The sequence below is a fragment of the Nicotiana tabacum genome, chromosome 13, assembly GCF_000715075.1.
Source record: "Nicotiana tabacum cultivar K326 chromosome 13, ASM71507v2, whole genome shotgun sequence".
In the NCBI taxonomy this organism is placed as follows: Eukaryota; Viridiplantae; Streptophyta; class Magnoliopsida; order Solanales; family Solanaceae; genus Nicotiana; species Nicotiana tabacum.
The window spans coordinates 83,999,857-84,020,213 of NC_134092.1; the positions used below are offsets into that span (position 1 = coordinate 83,999,857).

The 20,357-nt window shown below is 39.4% G+C and overlaps 1 pseudogene; it reads right to left on the reverse strand.

Moving 5' to 3' along the window:
- Positions 1-5,970: 5,970 nt before the first annotated feature.
- On the reverse strand, positions 5,971-8,037 carry LOC142168199 (uncharacterized; annotated as a pseudogene).
- Between the last annotated feature and the right edge of the window lie 12,320 nt (positions 8,038-20,357).

The following is a 20,357-nucleotide window of genomic DNA, read 5'->3' on the forward strand; positions in this document are numbered from 1 at the left end:
GCCAGATGATCAGCCAAAGCTTGTGCCTTCATGGCAGTGCGAGTGACATAAACAATATCAAACTCTGTGAGCAAGATTTGCCACTTTGCCAATTTGCCTGTTGGCATCGGCTTCTGAAAGATGTACTTCAGGGGATCCATTCGGGATATGAGGTAAGTTGTATAGGCCAAAAGATAATGCCTAAGCTTCTGGGCGACCCAGGTTAAGGCGCAACATGTCCTTTCCAAAAGAGTGTATTTGGCCTCATAAGTGGTGAACTTTTTGCTCAAATAATATATTGCTTGTTCCCTTTTGCCTGTGGCATCATGTTGACCCAGAACACAACCAAAGGAACTATCCATTACTGACAAATATAAAAACAGAGGCCTACCAGGTTCCGGCAGGACCAAAATAGGGGGATTTAACAAATATTCCTTGATCTTATCAAAAGCTTCTTGGCACTCATCTGTCCACTTGATAGCGTCGTTCTTTTTCAACAACTTAAAAATAGGCTCACATGTGGTTGTAAGCTGCGAGATGAACCTGCTAATGTAATTCAACCTCCCGAGTAAACTCATGACTTCTGTTTTGTTCTTCGGGGGAGGCAGCTCTCGAATGGTTTTTATCTTGGAGGGATCTAACTCAATGCCTCTTCGACTAACTATAAAACCCAAAAGCTTCCCAGAAGGAACTCCAAATGCACATTTGGCTGGATTGAGTTTGAGATTGTACCTTCGTAGCCTTTCAAAGAACTTTTTCAAGTCTTGCACATGGTCAGCTTGTGTTCTCGACTTAATGATCACATCATCAACATACACTTCAATCTCTTTGTGCATCATGTCATGGAACATGGTAGTCATGGCTCTCATGTAAGTTGCCCCTGCATTCTTAAAAATGAATGGCATAACCCTATAACAATAAGTTCCCCATGGAGTTGTGAAGGCGGTCTTTTTTGCATCTTCTTCATCCATCAGAATTTGGTGATATCCGGCATAACAATCCACAAAAGATTGGATCTCATGTTTAGCGCAATTGTCAACAAGGATATGAATGTTGGGTAAGGGAAAGTTGTCCTTTGGACTTGCTTTGTTTAAATCCCTATAGTCAACACAAACTCTGATTTTTCCATCCTTCTTTGGCACTGGCACAACATTTGCTAACCATGTAGTGTATCGGACGACCCTGATCACATTTGCACTTAGTTGCTTCATGATTTCTTCTTTAATCTTATCACTCATGTTTGTCTTAAACTTCCTTTATTTTTGTTGGATTGGTGGAAAATTAGGATGTGTGGGAAGCTTATGGACCACTAGATCGGCACTCAAACCCGGCATGTCATCATACGACCAAGCAAATACATCTCTATACTTGAACAAAACTTAAATTATGGCATCTCTCGTCTTTTGTTCAGTATGAATGCTTATTTTTGTTTCTCTGATTTCTTCAGGACTTCCCAGGTTAATTGCCTCAGTTTCATTTAAGTTAGGCTTAGGCTTATTCTCAAATTGATCCAATTCCCTTTTTATTTCTCTAAAAGCCTCATCTTCGTCATACTCAACTTCTTAATTCATTATTTCGAGATTAGACAGCTTTTTAAGATCTGGGCATGAATTCCGCGTGCATGTCATGTTTTTAAAGCCAGCACTATCGAAACTGAAAATGATAAGAAATTAACAAAAATTAGGAAAATAAAAAGATAGAATTTTACTATGAAAATGGAACTTCATTTAATTGAATTTGAAAGGATAGAATGGTTAACATCACAACAAAGCAATTAAACTAAAATATCTGGATTACAACCCTTAAAATAATCCAAATACAGAAAAAACAACAAAACAGGCTACCAAGACTCCTTCCTGGTGGGAAGAGGAATTTCTTCCCAGTTGCTGAGCGAGGTATCTGGACCAATCAGTTGAACACTTGCCCGGCTAGGGCCCTCCCCAACTTGAACCATATTGATCTCATAAAACATCTCCTTGAGACCCTGGCAAACTCCGTCAATGTCATCCTGAGTAGAAGGATTTTGGACTTCTTCAAATTGTGGCTTGACAAAAGAGTAGGCAATGTGAGGGATTGGTTTGGACAGATTCCAACCATTCTTTTTGCGGGCCTTGGCTCTGTCTATGTCAGCTGATGTTGGTTTAAAGCCCAATCCAAAGGTATTTTTCTTCGAAAATGGAGCAATGGGGTTCACAATTCCTTGTAGAGAGGATCCCAATCCTTTTCCTGGTTCATAGCCGTTCCTCAACATCAGCGAAGCTACCATCATAGATGTGGCTGAAAGACGGGGATGCAGAATTGGTTTTCCTTCTTCCACTTGGTCCACCTCAATCACCTCAAATGCTTGATATATGATAGATTCACATCCTTCCTTGGCGTCGATATATGGAATGGACGGGTCTTTATAGACAGATGAGTCATCCTCCCCATGAACAATAATTTCTTGCCCGTCACACTCGAATTTGACCATTTGATGTAGGGTGGATAGTACAGCTCTGACCATATGGATCCACGGCCTTCCCAAAAGAAAATTATAGGAAGTTTCCATATCTAACACTTGAAAGACAATGTTAAAATCAACCGGGCCGATTGTCATGGTGAGTTTGATTTCCCCAATAGTGTCTCTTTTTGAACCATCAAAAGCTCTGATGCTGACATTACTGGTTCGAATTTTGTTAGTGTCGATGTTCAGCTGTTGTAGAGTAGAAAGAGGACACACATCTACACTTGAGCCTCCGTCAATCATGACTCCTTTTACGTAGTGCCCTTCACATTTGACCATAAGATGCAAAGCTCTATTGTGGCCAACCCCTTCCTCAGGCAAATCATCATCGCTGAAAGTAATTCTATTTACTTCAAAGAATCTTTCAGCCATTTTTTCTAGCTGATTCACCGTTGTCTTTTCTGAGACATATGCCTCGTTCAAAGTTTTGATCAACACACGACGATGCTCTTCTGAATGAAAAAGCAGAGATAACAAAGATATCTGAGCAGGAGTTTTCCTTAGTTGGTCAATGATTGAGTAGTCTTGCAATTTCATCTTCTTAAGGAATTCCTCCGCTTCTTTTTCTGCAACGGGTTCTTTCACTGGAAAATGACTTTCCCTGGCTTGCTTAGCTTTTCTCAATTCCTCTGGTGAATAACACCTTCCAGAGCGGGTCAAACCCCCCATTTCACTTGTTTCTTCAACTATCTCTTTTCCTTTGTATGTCATGACAGTCTTATTATAATTCCAGGGAATAGCTTTTGTGTTTGTCACTAGGAGTTGGGCAACAGGTCGGATCACGACTGGCTCTGTTATATTCCTCAAACCATTATTCGGAATGATCTTTTGAATGCCCCCGGGGATGTAAATTTTTGGCCCACCCAATTAAACCTCAACATTTTTTGTGCTTCCAGGAACATAGAGAATCGTTTTTTCATAACATGCCAAGTTCAAACTAGAATTCGCACCTTTCACCATCAATGGTGCCAATTGCGGCGGGCTCACTATCACTTTTGGTTCTGGCCCTATGGTTCTAACAACCATCTCTGTCTTGCCAGACTGCTTATAATCCCGATCATAACAAATCATCCCAATAAAATGTGTATTATCATGAGTTGGGAGCGGATTGTTTGTGATATTAGGAGTATCCTCATTGTTTGTTACCACAATTGTCTTTGCTTCAATCAAATTTTCAATGGCTTTCTTTAATGTCCAACAATTTTCAGTACTATGCCCTTGGGTGTTAGAGTGATACTCACATCTTGCATTTGAGTCAAAACCTTTTGAATTTGGATTCACATAACGCGGCATAATAGGTCCAATCAACTTCAACTGCATCAACTTTCGAAATAGGCTTGTATACGATTCTCCAATTGGGGTGAACTCTTTCTTTGGCTTTTGTTCTCTAACATATTCTTGTCGGGGACGAGGATTATATGGTGCCTGAAAATTCGGCCGGAGTTGAAGGGAGCCTTGTGGAATTGGTGCCCGCCATTGTTGGTGATTGGGAGGCCTAGCATAAGCCTGAGCATTAAACACTGTGTATTGTTGCAGGGGAATTGAGTATTGAGGACCTTGAGGCGGATAATAATGTTGAGGAGAATTGGATTGTCCTTGTTGAAATTGCACGTAAGAAAGAGTTATTCCTCTTTGAACTCCCCCGAACCCAGATGCCATCATGGATCCTTCCTCCTTCTTTTTTCGATTTCCGAAACTGCCTGACCCGCTTTGAATTGCTTGTGTGGTCGCCTTAAGGGCTGCCTGACTCACAATTTTGCCTGACTTCATGCCATTCTCAACTATTTCACCAATCTTGATCGCCTCAGCAAAAGGTTTACCGATGGCGGCCAACATGTAATGGAGGTAATCAGGATCCTGAGCTTGGAGAAAATAGTCAATCATTTCTGCCTCTTTCATTGGTGGTCTGACCCTAGCAGCCTGCTCTCTCCACTTGATTGCATATTCTCTGAAGCTTTCTGTTGGTTTCTTCTTTATGTTGACGAGAGAGGAGCGGTCTGGCACTATATCAATGTTGTACTGAAACTGTTGGACAAAATCTTGAGCCATGTCATTCCAAACGTGCCAGTGAGAGATGTCTTGATCTATGAACCACTCTGAAGCAATTCCTTTCAAACTTTCCCCAAAATAAGCCATGAGCAATTCTTCTTTGTCTCCCGCTCCCCTTAATTGGTTACAATACCTCTTCAAATGGGCAACGGGATCACCATGCCCATCATACTTATCAAACTTGGGGGTCTTGAAGCCGGGTGGCAAATGAACATGGGGAAACATGCATAGATCATTAAACGAAACACTCTTGTGGCCACCCAAACCCTATATGTTTCTCATGGTTTGTTCTAAGATCTTCATTTTTCTAGTCATTTCCTCTTGTTCCATATTCTTTTCGGGCTTTTCGATCTCAATTGGGACCACGTTATGAGGAGTATGCTTGTATGAATCTGGAACCTTTAAAGTCAGTTCTGGAGAGTAATGTTGGGCATCATGAGCATCCAGTTGTGGATCATTATTTGACTTTTGAGCAACAGCCGGTTGAGGGACAGTGAAAGTATGGACAATGGGTATAGTAGGTGGGTCATTTCTGAGGGGTGCGATTGGAGGACGTGGAATGGAGGTACTGGGGATAGTGGGAAGGTTAATGCTCGAACTGAATCCAGGTTGGTACAATGGGTTACTTGTTATGGAGATAGGCACTTGAGTGGAGACTGACACATTATGAAGATTATCCGAAGGCCCTATGGGTAGTGAGGGCGGTGCTTGTCCATTCACCCAGGCTTGGTACATCTCTGCCAATTGTTGCTTCAACACTCTTACTTCTTCAACCAATCCTGAACCTTGTTCAACCAATTGTCCATGGACATCATCATTATCTGACTCATTCTCACTGTTGTTTGCCATTCTACTTTTTCCTTTTGATCTCGTGTTGTAAGGGTTAGGCGCCAGTTTAAACCACAAACCAACCACCTCTATCTTACTTTATCTTTTAAAATGACAAACAATAAACGTGTTAGAGTTAGGCATTTTGCAGATATTAATCACACATTATATGTCATGCACCTAATGCCATTTTCATTTCTAAAATGATCTTGGAAGGCTTTATGTTTCATCCCGGCTTATTGATTTATTGGTTTATTTTCATCTTGAATTTAACGGGTTTTTTTTTTCATTTTTTTTAGATTAATTATGGTTATGATCGCATCCGATGAGGATTGCCTACGTATCATGACGCCGCATGAATCAGACCATTACGTAGTTCAGGGGAAAACAATAATAGTAGATTTTTTTTAACAAAACGAAATAATACAATAATAGAAAGGACATTACATTGAAAATGACTTACCAAACTCTGACAAGACTAAAAGACAACAATTTTAAAGATTCAACAATGACTCAAACTAAAACATAACTACTACATCAAAAAAGTTCTAACAACTACGACTATAATTCAACTCCCCAATCTTCTTGCTTTCAAACACTGGAACATCTGCTCATGGTGGGGCTTGCCCTGGTTGACCCCCTAATGTACGGTACATCATTTCTAACTCTGCTGCAAGATGACGGGCAAAAATAGGTGCATGCTCCAAAAACTTCTCATAATCTATCCCTTGGTAGTTCACATAACTTTGAGCGGTATAAACAGCCAAATTATGGACTTGCTCTTTGAAGTACTGGAAATTCTGGTCTCGATCTTGTAACTGCTGCTGGCGAGTGGTGGCTATCTCCCTTATGTGTCCCTCACGATCTAAGGCTGACTCTAACTGAGCCCGAAGTCTAGCCTGCTCGAGTCTCGCCTGAGCCATCTCCCTATCAAAATCTGCATGCTGGTATTCTCTATTGTACCTTCTCATTTCTTCCAACTGTGCATGGAGCTGAGCTTCTGAACGTACCCAATGGGCCTTCTCTCTCTCGAATTGAGCCCTCTCTTCTTCAAATTTTGTTACTTGGCGATCCTTACTTGATTCGGCCTTCTCATTTAGCTGTACGATCTTTTCCTTGGCTTTGACCAACGCCTTTTCAGTCTTTGCCAAGAGGGAATCATAATCTTGCACCTTTTCCATCAGATTGGCAATGGTTCTCTGGTCTTTCCAACTTCTCACTGGCACTTCAGAGGCTTTCTTCATCTGTTGAAGTTGAGCACGAAGGGCTTCATTTTTGTGGATCAGACTCTTCTTTTCCCCTTCGGCTTCTTGTTCTTGCAAGTCTTTCTCAAAATTGAGGTTTCTCAGCCTTTCTTCTAAGGCATGAATAGTTATTTTGTATCCCTTTTCCCGTTCACCCCAGGCCAACCGTTCTTGGATTTTATCATCAAAGGCTTGAACATGCGGTCTTTTTGTGGGCCTTTTGGGCTCTGGCACATCATCCACGCGAGACCTCTTCCCAAACCATATAGCATAACCCGGATCTACCTCACCTCTCGTAGGATCTGGCACCTGAGTATCATCTTTCAAGTAGCGACAACCATTCCAAATTTGCTGGATTAAAGCTTCGGGGAGTGGGGCTTCGGGGTGTAGCTCAATAACTTGCACACTCAAATCTTCATCTTTAGGTACTACTTGGTACCTTCCTAGCTGTCTTAGAACTCTGTGTGGCATATACGGCTAGACACTTCTCAAACCCAACAACAGCAAATGACTTTTTAGGGCAGACATGTGTATCACCTCTCTTAGCGGGAGCCATCCCAAAGTCCACTCAATTTGACTTGCATTTAAAGATCTTAGGTGGGATATCCAGGCTTCCACCCCTTCTGGAGAGTTGTAATCTTTTACTCTTTCTTCGTAACTATCAATGAAATTGTCCTTGCTCGGACCATAGCTCATGAACTTGGGGTGATGTCGGAGATGCTCAATCAACCACATTTGTAACAAAATATTGCACCCTTCGAAGAATTTTGCCCCAGACTTGCACAAAGTTAACGCCCGATAAATGTCTGATAGAATGATCGGGGCAAGAGTGTGATGTTCTTTGGTAGTGAGGACTTGTACAACCCTGGCTATGCGGGTATCAATTGTCCGCTCCTTGTTTGGGAAGACCATAATTCCCAGAAACACCATTATGAAGGCGAAGCGACGATGAATATGCCATGTGTCTTTGTTCTGCTTGTTGTTAAGACCCTTTTCATGCATTTCAAACCCATTTGGCTGCCCGAACCTAGAGTACAGGAAGTAGAAAGAACAACACCCTTCGACTACGTTGGTCTTTCTAATTTGCTTACTGATGTTCAGAAGATCGAAGAATCGGTGTACAGAAAGAGCCCTCGGGAATATGAGCTCCTGGTTTCTCAAATCCCTGCCAAACCCGGAATATCCAGCTATCTCTTCTAAAGTGGGAGTTAGCTCAAAATCGGAGAAGCGAAAAACATTGTGAGCAGGGTCCCAAAAAGTCACTAGTGCCTCAATCAAATCGTCCCGTGGTTTAATTTTCATAATATCTGTGAGGGCTCCCAGGTGCTTGGTGACCCATTTCTGACCATCTTCTCGTAAATCATACCACCACATCTGAAGCTGAAGTGGAGCCTCGTCTACAACTGTGAACGGTGTGTTCTAGACAGTGCTCATTTTGTACCTGTGGGTGGTTAAGGTTACGGTTGACACTAGTCTCAAGAGACAGAACCAATGCACTCAGTTTGCAAACAATCTTTTGTAAATAACTCAATTTTAAGAAAAATCAACGAAAAGGAGGGCTATTTTTGCAATTGTGACCGAAGAAAGGGTGGCTATTTTTGCAACTATGGCCCCTTCTTACTTTCAAGGATAGCTTTAGGGTCGGGGGAAGGGCATTATGGTCAAAGTGATTCCCAATTGACAGACACGTCCGTTCTTGCGAGAACAATTTTGAAGATGTTCTAAGGCTATTCTAACAGGAACGATTTGGGATTAACCGAAGATGGGTCTGTTTATTTGTTTTTTTGATTAAAAAAAAAACACTAGACACATTTCTTTTTTTTTTTAGTTATTTTATAAAAATGGGGCCGAACCCTATGAAGGTTGCCTACGTATCTCACATCCGGTGAGAATCAGACCCGCGTAGTTCGTAAAAATTTCAGGAATAGGATAACACTTTTTTTTTTGAAAAATTCAGGCTTTTTTTTTGGGGTAAATACTGAAATTTTCGAAAATCGGGTAAATTTTCTCCCTCATATTTTCTTCTTTCTGGTTTTCCCTCAATATTTTTATATTTTTATTTTATTTTAGAAATCGGTCAACATGCACAAGCCAAATCAAACATAATGCACAAGTAGCATATAAGATGCATCAGGATGGTCTTGTAATTTCGGGTACACCTGTCCTAGACGGACCCAACCCCTGTGTTGAGTCCCCAAAGTCAAATGCACATGATGCAAACAAACGTTCCTACTAGGGATCCGGCATGAGGCTATGTTATTCTAGGTTTAAATCCTAAGGGGAGTGTTTTAGACCTGGCTTACCCAAGCGGACAGCTCGAGCCGAGGTGGGGGTAATGTACCGGGAGCACGAAAGTCTACCCGGCCTAGTTACTGACCCAGCCTCGTTCTAATTGGTATGACTTCTAACAGAAAAGTGGGCCACGCGCACGTGTGCACCATAAATTCAGAAGACTCAGAAGGGAGGCGTAAGAAGACAATTTAATACAGTTCAAATAATATCAAAGCGGTAAATAAGTGACACATTAGACCCAAAAATACATTAATAACATCAAATCAATAAAGCCAAGTATAAATCATCTTATAAGCTCGAATTCTGAACCCCGAACCAGAAGTTTTGGGTTTTTCTCCCCAGCAGAGTCGCCAGAGCTGTCACACCTCCCCTTTTCCCCTAGGGGATAGGAAGTTTTTCCAATTTAAGTGACATTAATCAAAAATAAAATTTATTATATTTTAAAGAGTCGCCACTTGGGATAAAATTTGATGTCCCAAGTCACCGGTTTATTTTAAACCACAAATCGAGGAAATTTGACTCTGTTTTACGGTCCGCGAACACAGAAGACCGGGTAAAGAATTCTGTTAACCCGAGAGAAGGTGTGAGGCACTCTCGAATTTCATGGTTTTAGCACGGTCGCTTTAATCATACATGGCTTAATTAAATTATTTAATTATTCATTTTAGAACCTATGTACATTTACCTTTTTATCATTTTTAATTGCTTGATTATTCGTAATTATACAATTATTTTGAAACGAATCACGCGTACGTGTATTCGTTTTATTTGGTGTGTCATGAATCATGTCACGCGTACGTGTACACAATTAATAACACTTTATTATTTGCAACCCCTATTTATCTATTAATAGGCCTTACAATGTGTCTAGACCCAATTAGTTATATTCTCCCTTGAATCTATTCTCGGTGAGAATGTGAAAGAAATATACTCAACAGTTTAATATGAAATATCCGATTAATTTACCAAGGAAAATACTTATGATAATAAACCAAAAAAAAAACAACAACAAAAAAAAATTATTCAAATAAAGTTCATGAAATGAAGATAAAACTCATGAATCCAATTTATTCTTCAACAGTGAAACAAAGAAGAAATCTATATCTGTAGACTAATTTAAAATAGCTATTCATAATACTAAAATAACTTACAGTGGAGTTAAGGTATAAAGAAATTAATACAATTAACATTTTTTTTAAGGAATTCCTACTAAAATTAATACCTGAAACTTTAGTTTTCATGTCCAAGTAGTTAACAGTTGTAAACATTTATTCAAAGAAGAAAAAGTTTTCTTTATATATAAGAAACTTACTAGAATCTTATAAGGAAAAATTTATTATAATTTATGGTCTATTCACAAGAATGACTGAAAAAATTAACTCGTTTCTAATGAACCTCATAGAACAATTTTGTGCAAACTTAACTGACCGCTAAATTAACACTAGGAAAATATTTATAGCATCACCATAGTCATTTTAACCTTAATCTCTTATGAATTCTCTCTTTTTAGTCTTTCACTAAATAAACTAAATGATAACAATTATCCAGAAACATATGCTCAAAAAGAAAAATGAAGGATTAAGGAAATAAATTACTAATAAAAGGAACCAAATCCTAATGCTCTGAATTTATTCAAAGAAAACTAAGAAATAACAGTGAAGAAGGATAAAATCCAAACCTTAGCAAAAGAATTCCAGTAATACAAGAAAAAGAACCAGTACAAACTCCAATCCAATGCAGAAACCCAGGCCAGATAAAGTAGCAGCAATGTCGAACTTGAAGCAACGAACGGAAACTCGACCTCTTAATCACACGAGAATCTCTCAAACTTTAATCTAGAAAAACTCTCTTTCCTTTTGTTTTTGAATCTTCTTTGTTTCTTCCTCTCACTTTTCACGTTATTTTTCTTATTCAAAGATCTCCCCTTAAGCAAGTGCAAGTGTGTGCTATTTATATAAAAAATCCTAAAGTCCTACTCGTATGTGTGTATGATCATGGATTAGATTGAGGGGATAGTTGGGACGTGAGGAGTGAGACGTGGGGAGTTTGAAAAAATGAGGATTATGGTTGTATAGGCAGCTTACTAAGATTAGAAGAGATCTTTTGTATTGTTTATTTTATTTTTATTTTTTTTTCTTCTTTTTGTTAGTTGCCTTTTTTTTTTTTTTTTATAAATTAACTTTTATTTCTTCTTTTTTTTTTTAGTTAATTTTTTTTTTAGAGAAAGTAAATTTCATAGTTAAAAATATTAGTCAGCTACTTTTAAATGTAAATATTATATACATAAGAAAACTAAATATTTACATTGTCGTTTAAATTATACTAAGAAAGATACTATAGCTTACTTATTAAAATTCTAATTATATGAAACCAAGTAGTTTTTTTCTCTTTACAAATAGAAACAAAATATGTATTTTAAAAGTGTGAATATTTTTGTAGTTTTTATAAACTTTACTAAAAGTGAGATAAATATTTAAAATATCAAGATTAGACATAAAACACATATTTACACTAAAATAGTATAGAATTTGAGTGTGGTCAAAAATTAGTTGTTCACAGGTGCGATTGCACTAGAAGGCAAAATTTTCAGATTTCCTCTAAGTCGAAATTTAATCCGTTAACCGTCCGAAAATCACCCGAGGCCCCCGGGACCTCAACCAAATATACCAACGAGTCCTAAAACATCATATGAACTTAGTCAAGACTTTAAATCACATTAAACAATGGTAAAACCACGAATCACATCCCAATTCAAGCCTAATGAAAACTAACAAATTCCAACTTCTACATTATGTGCCGAAACCTATCAAATCAAGTCCGATTGACCTCAAATTTTGCACATAAGTCATAAACGACATAACGTACCTATTCCAATTTCCAGAATCAGATTTTGACCCCGATATTAAAAAGTCAACCCCCGATCAAACTTCCAAACTTTCAATTTTCTATTTTAATTATTTCAAGCCTAATTTAACTACGGAGTTCTAAATAATTATTCGGACACAGTCCTAAGTCCAATATCATCATACAGAGCTATTGGAATTATCAAATATCTATTCCGGGGTCGTTTACACATAAGTCAACATCCGGTCAACTATTTCAACTTAAACTTTAAATCTTGGAACTAAGTGTTCCAATTCATTCTGAAACCTCCCCGGTAAGTCACATAATTATAATTGAACACAAGATAAGCAGTAAATGGGGGAACGGGGCTGTAATACTCAAAATGACTGGTCGGGTCATTACAGTACCCACTCGTTACCTTGCGTATACGGCTTTCACATAATATAAATAGTATAATCAATCCCAAATCCTAAGGGGTAGTTTTCCCCACACAAATTTAGGCAAGATACTTTGCTTAAGTAGACCAACTCAATCCTCAGAAATAGTTTTTTCCCTAAAATTTGCCTTCACACGACTCAAATCTAACCAAGATTGACTTAATAGCATCAAACAATGCAAGGAAAACAATTACAATAGATAAAGTTTTGATCTTTACTCTTTTTCCAAAAAGTCAACAAAAGTCAACCCCGGGCTCGTCCGGTCGAAAGCCGGGTCCAAGGTTAGATTCTGACTACACATAACCCCACGAGTTCATATATGTGATTAGTTTTAAAATTCGAGTCAAAACCGACTCTCAAACCTCAAATTCTGATTTTTTTAAAAAACTTGACAAAATATCCCAATTTTCCCTCTTTGATTCACATGAATTTGATGTTAAATCTAAGATATATTCATGAAATATAATTGAAAATTGATTAGAATCACTTACCCAATGTTTGTAGATAAACATTCCTTCTCCAAATCGCCTCCTACCGAGTCTAGGGTTCTAAAATATGAGAAATAAGACTAAATCCCTGCCTTTCCGTCCTTATGTCCAGCTGCAGATGTCACATTTATGACACAGAGTTCGCATTTGCGAACCCTCGCAATTGCGGACCAGGGATGGCATTTGCGAACCTTGACAGCCTCAACAAATGTCGTAGTTGTGACAAAAACTTTGCAATTGCAAAGCTGGACACCTTCGCAAAATCAACCAAGTGGACAAGCCCCGGGCCTGCTGACTTCGCAAATGTGAAGGGGTAAGTCGCAATTGCGACATCAGACCAACCCCTGTCACCTTCTCAATTGCGAGACTGGTCCTCGCAAATGCAACAACAGAGCACCTGCACACCAACAATTCTATTTTCATTTCAAACCATTCCGAGACACGTCGGAAACTGATCCTAGCCGTCGGGGCTCCAAATCAAAAATTTACACAAGTCTAAAAATATCATACGAACTCGCTCGCGTGATCAAAATACGAAAATAATATTTAAAAACTACGAATCAGACACCAAAATGCATGAATTTCAAACTAAAGTTCATGAACTTCCAGAATTACAACTAGGCATCCGAATTCTATCAAATCAACTCCAAATGATACCAAATTTTGAAGACAGGTTCTAAATATCATAACAGACCTATTCAAAGTCCCAAGATCTTATTCCGAACCCAATAGTCAAAAGTCAACCTACGGTCAAACTTCTAAACCTCAAAATAATAAAAATCAACCTACTGACTCCTGAATTCGATTTCGGGCATAGGCCCTAGTCCAAAATCACAATAAAAAGCTATCAGAGCCATCAAAATACCGTTCGAGGTTTGTTTTCAGAAAAGTCAAACATTGGTCAATATAATCAACTTAGGTTTCTAAGCCAAGAGCCAAAGGGTCCAATTCAACCCTGTTAGTCATAAAACCATAAACACCCATGTTTGAAGTACCAATAGGGGAAACATGGTGCAATTACACAAAATGACCGGTTGGGTCATTACACAAGTCCTCATAGATTCGACATCCTATTTCTAGTCACTTTATTACTTGACGACCGTGTATACTTGCGTGTGCGTTTGGCTGCAATAAGTTTTTGGAAATTTGTTGCGGCCAAACGCACACGCAAGCATACGCGGTCGTCAAGTAATAAAGTGACTACAAGTCGAATGTCGAACCCACAAGGACTTGTTACCAACTATTAACTAAATTACACTATCCTAATTATCTAAACATGAATTAAACCTAGAAGTATTTGACTCTAATCTAATTAAAATAAAGAAAAATAAATAGTAAACTCTGAACAAAAGAAGAGCAGAATTTTATGTTATCAATGTAATGAAAACGATCTAGAATTATGGCCTTTCTAACAATCCTACTGTATTTTTCACTTGAATTGACTAATTAACTTATCCAGTTTGTTGGTTGATGGGGTTAATATTGCTCATATAATCTATCGAGGTCAACCTAATGCCTATATGTCTATAGAATTAGAATCAATAAGAATGCATTCGTAATTTCTGTATAATAACCAATCAAGGCAATTGGCATATGTCTATCCTAATCGCGAATACATTCCCCGATACTCGAGTTCAAGAACTTGCTTTACGCAATCCTATGTGCAATCTAGAATTTTCAGTTTCGAGTTCAATTCTAGATTCATAGATAATATTCAATTCGTGATCAAGCAATCAAATAATTAAGTGCAAGATTGAATAAATAAACCAATTCGTTAAATCAAAAAATCAAAATCAATATCCGAATAACAATACTCATGAAAGAACCACCACCCTAGAACGTGAAGTTTAGCTCCATATAGACATGACAGCCAAACAGCAAATCATCCAAAGAAACATAAAAATTACTAAGTTTGGTGGAAGAAAAGATAAAACCCAGCCTCCACAACGGTTCGGTGCTCTCCCTTGGTCACAAGTTGTATACAAATTGTGTTTAATGAATATTTATAGGTGTAGGAAAAGTCTAGACGAGATAATCAAATCCAAAATAAAAAAGAAAACAAAATAGTCTCGAAATCCGGACACCACACGTCGCCACGCTTAACGCGCGAAGCACCTCGCGTCGGAACTCACGTCGCGAGCTTAAACGCGAGAATAGTGGTTCGCGTCGCCTGACTGCTGCTTTGTTTCGTTGATGTGATGCTTCTTATGTCTTCTTAAAAGGTAATATTAAAATGCATATTTTACTTTTACCCTGTGTCCTTTGGCAGCCTTTTTTTTACCATGTTACTCCACTAATGTTCAATATCAATTGTCTCCCAAAGCTCACGTATGAATTGAGCTCCAAGCTGGTGATACATATTTTCTTCTTCCCAATTATCTTAGTGCTCTTATTTCTCAATATTGATCCAGTTTTTCATCTTCAATTGTACACTTCCAATTAACGCCCACATAAATATAAATTTCTATAATCAAGTTAAGTTGGGCATATTCAATATCAAATATAACCAAAAAGCGATAAAAATGCGAGTAAATTAATATCGAAACACATGAAAATATATCCCACATCATTAAGTAATGGATTTTGTGGTGCTGACTATGCATGTGATCATGATACCTGGCGTGGAGAAATTTTTTAGTGTAGCAAGAGGCAACCAACTGTATTGGCAGAAGAGAAATACCGAGTAGCGGCGATGGCAGCTCAAGAAAGCACTTGGCTTATACAATTACTGAAGGATTTGCATCAGCCAATGAAGTATGCCATTCTTTTGTATTGTGACAACTATTTGGCGACACGCTTGGTGGGGAATCCAGTGTTTCATGCTAGCACTAAGTATGTGGAGCTACATTACCATTTTCCTCGAGAAAAGGTTTTTGAAGAAGCAGTAGAAATGGTGCAGGTGATCAAAACAGAAAATCAAGTTGTAGATGTGCTCACAAAAAGATTAAGCAGCACTACGATTAGAAATTTCTATCGTCAACTCAGCATCATAGAAAGGAAAGAAACTCGAGTTGAGGGGGAGTGTTAAAAAATCAACTTCAGCTCTTTGCTTTTCAGTTTATTGCTAGGTCTTTAGTTGTTAGTCTAGTTTTTTTCTTGTTACTTAGTTAGTTACCTGGTTCTTAGCATATAATGTCAGTATTATTCTTAGTGGTCAGTGAAAGCTAGCACAAGTTATTTCCAGTTTTATACTTAATGGATTTGTTGTGTTAGTGGGCAGGTATGCACTGTACATGGTCTTCGATGTCTATATAAAGACCACCATCAGCCTTGAGTATTATTTACTTCCAAGTAAACTCATTATCTATGTTTTGTCTCTGATGTTACAGATATAATCTTGCTTTTGCGTGTTAATTTCAGAAGAAGAAAAGCTTATATTTCATTTAGTAACAGCCTAACCCTCCAGTAGTACATGAGTTGCAACATTCATGATCATGATCCACTCCTTTTGGCAAACACAAGTCAAACATGTTGTCAATTGCATGAAGTGGCAAAAGTGGATCATCTTTTAGCTTCTCTTCAGATTCTGTCCTATTTTTCCCGCTAAAATATAATTGTAACACTTTGATCTTCCATGACTAGATTATATTTTGTATACGGTCGAAATAGATTTCGGCCTTCGTACGTTTGATCGAGTTCGAAAGATAATCGATCGAAGTGAGACCTCGAGATGGGTTCCGAAGATGGTACAAACAAGCTTGGAATCCGAGGGGCCGATCAATATCGAATTCGATATCATTATCAAGCTCGGATCCAACTCGAACTATGATGCAAAGTAAAGCTATCAAACTTATGATCCAGGGACCGACCAACATTGACCCCGAATCAATTCGAGAGCTCGAGTCAGAATCGAGCTCAAGCCAAGATCGAGAGCTCGAGTCAAGATCGAGCTCACAGACAAAAGCCGTTGCAATCCCACTAGAGGAGAGAATCTTGGCAGGAATTGTAAAAAAACTGATTTATCGTGGGTCTCCCACTGAGTATTTTTAATTATGTTTAAAGCAAGATCCCTCTACTATAAAGGGCATGATTATCATTTCTGTAAAGACAAGTTTTCATGGTTACATTACAATCAAAACACTATATTCTCCCATAGTAAAAAGTTATTCTTTCAAGCTTCTTAAATTGATTCCACTTGTTTAGTCCTAAAATCTATCTTCTTTACAACATTATCTATTTTGCATTCTTTGCAATCCATACTTATATTTCTATTTATCCTTACAATTGGTATTAAGTTGCGCCATATATCCTTAGAACTACGTACAAATTCAACTCTATCCATTTTTCGGGTAAACAGCTTGGCACCCACCGTGGGGGGATAACAGTGGTTATTTGATACAAATCTGAAGAAACACACTATTGTGTTTTGCGCTCGGTTCCGAAAATATCTTGGATTTCGGATTAGCAACAAATAACTACCAATCAAATGGCTTCACCAATCGACAACGGAGCCGGTCTTCAAGATGAGAACAATAACTTGACACCCAATACCGAAAGGCCACTTGTAAACGCCGTTGGAGCTCGAATCGAAGCGCTAGTAGATATCAATTTGCATGTAGCCATTGAGGCGAACCTACATGCTGAACTCGAGAATAGCATCCATGGTGGCACTCAGTCTGCAGCTCGAGATACCCATAACGTCGGGAAAAACGGCGTTAGCTTGCGTATGATTTTCGAAATGTTGCAAGCCCAACAGGCAGCAATAACTCAGTTGCAGAGCCAGACCCAGCTACAAAGCAGGCCGGAGCCCAATCCACCTCAAGAAATCACCCACAGAACAGAGCCAGCCATAGTGAAGTCAAATGAGCAAGAATCGGGGACTACTCCCGAGATTGCTAAATTGCTCGAGGAACTCACAAAGCGAGTCGAAGCCAATGATAAAAAAGTAGAAATTATAACTCTAGGGTCGATCAGATCCTGGGAGCTCTGCCAATGATAAAAGGGTTAGATTCAAAACAATTCGTGCAAAAACTTTTTTCCTCGAGCGCAGCCCCGAAACCAATCCCCAAAATATTCCGTATGCCCGAAATTCCCAAATATAACGGAATGACCGATCCCAACGAGCACGTCACTTCTTACACATGTGCCATCAAGGGAAATGATTTAGAAGACGAAGAAATTGAATCTGTGTTGTTAAAAAAATTCGGAGAGACCCTCTCGAAGGGGGCAATGATTTGGTATCACAACCTACAAACCAAATTCCATCGACTCGTTCGCCATGTTAGCAGATTCTTTTGTGAAAGCACATGCTGACGCCATAAAAGTCGCAACAAGGAAATCAGACCTCTTCAAGGTAAGACAAAAGGATAACGAGATGCTGAGTGAGTTTGTATCTCATTTTCAAATGGAACGAATGGACTTGCCACCAGTCACAGACGATTGGGCTGTTCAGGCTTTCACTCAAGGTTTGAACGAATGAAGTTTGATGGCTTCACAGCGGTAAAGCATAGCCTGATCGAATACCCAGCCATCACGTGGGCCGACGTGCACAATCAGTACCAATCAAAAATTAGGGTCGGAGATGATCAATTGGGGTTTGAACCCGTTGTTCGAAGGGATACTGATCGAGAACAAGGTCTAATCGGGGATCGATACCAACCGTACAACGGAAGCCACAGAGTCAATGAATCGAGACATAACCTCTGGAAAAATAATAAAAGAAGTGATCGTGGTCAAGGGTCCCGGGGGCTGATGAACATAAGTAGGTTCGATAGGCCGGCCAGATCTAAGGAAGCACCTCGGTTATCGGAATATAACTTCAGCATTGATGCATCCGGCTATCGGACGCATTAAAGATGCTAAATGGCCTCAACCCATGCAGACCGATCCTGCCTAGAGGAATCCCAATAAAATGTGCGAATATCATGGCACCCATGGCCACAGAACGGAAGATTGCAGGCAACTAAGAGAGGAAGTAGCCCGGTTATTCAACAAAGGGCACCTTCGAGAATTTTTAAGCGATAGGGCGAAGAACCATTTTAAAAACAGGGATTTCGGTAAGCAAAACAAACAAGAAGAACCGCAACACGTCATTCACATGATCATCGGTGGAGTCAATACCTCTCATGGACCAGTGCTTAAACACACTAAGACATCGATTGTGAGAGAAAAACGATCTCGAACTCAAGATTACACACCCATAGGAACTTTGTCCTTCAATGATGAAGATGCAGAAGTAGTCATACAACCTCATAACGATACACTGGTAATAACCGTACTCATGAATAAAACTAAAGTTAAGCGTTTGCTGATTGATCCAGGTAGCTCGGCCAACATCATCAGATTGAAGGTCGTAGAACAGCTCGGCCTGCAGGACCAGATCGAACCTGCAACCCTGGTTCTAAAAGGATTCATTATGGCATGTGAGACCACCAAAGGCAAGATAATTCTACTAATAAACGTGGCCGGAACCATCCAGGAAATGAAGTTCCTCGTAATCGAAGGCGACATGAGATACAACTCCCTTTTCAGAAGGCCATGGATCCACAACATGAGAGTTGTACCTTCGACCCTACACCAGGTCCTCAAATTCCCAATATCAAGAGGAGTCAAAACAGTGTACGGAGAACAACCAGCCGCAAGAGAAATGTTCGCTGAAGCAAAACCAATATCCTCGCCTTCGCCAGTAAAGGGATCGGGCTCAGAAGGGGAACGATATACCAAATAGCAATCACAGACATCGTCTTTGACCCAACCTGATAACCAGAGGATCGAAGAAGATGATGATCAGAGGATCCCTTGATTCTTCGTGATTCCCGATGACTCCGACGCCACCAAATCAACGATTGAGGAACTGGAGCAAGTCACACTAGTCGAGCACTGGCCCTAACGGAAGGTATACCTGGGTACGGGGTTAAGCCCCAAACTCAGGAAGAAACTTATTCAATTTTTTATCGATAACAATGATTGCTTTGCCTGGTCCCATTTAGATATAACAGGGATCCTACCAAACATAACGACGCATCGACTAAGCTTAGACCCTAGGTTCAGACCGGTGAAGCATAAGAGAAGACCCTAGTCCGAGGTAAAGCATGCATTCATAAAGGACGAGGTAATCAAACGTCTCAAGATAGGGTCCATTCGGGAGGTGAAATATCTCGATTGGTTAGCCAATTTAGTTGTAGTGCCTATAAAAGGGAACAAACTTAGAATATGTGTGGAATATAAGGATTTGAACAAAGCATGCCCCAAAGACTCCTTTCCGCTATCCAACATCGATTGTATGATCGATGCCACAGCCGGCCACGAGATCCTCACTTTTCTCAATGCCTATTCCGGGTATAATCAAATCCAGATGAACCCGGAAGACCAGGAAAAGACTTCATTTGTCACCAAATATGGAACATATTGTTATAATGTGATGCCCTTCAGGCTAAAAAATACAAGAGCTACTTACCAATGCCTAGGAAGAACAAATAGGTAAATCAATGAAAGTTTATATCGATGACATGTTAGTTAAGTCCCTGCACGCAGAGGACCATTTGACCCATTTACAGGAAACGTTTGAGATTTTGAGAAAATACAACATGAAGCTCAACCCCGAAAAATGTGCTTGCGGGGTCGGTTCGGGCAAGTTCCTCGGCTTCATGGTGTCAAATCGGGGAATCGAAATTAACCCCAATAAAATCAAGGCCATCAAAGACATCACCATCGTAGACAGAGTGAAAGCCGTACAGAGGCTAACAGGACGGAT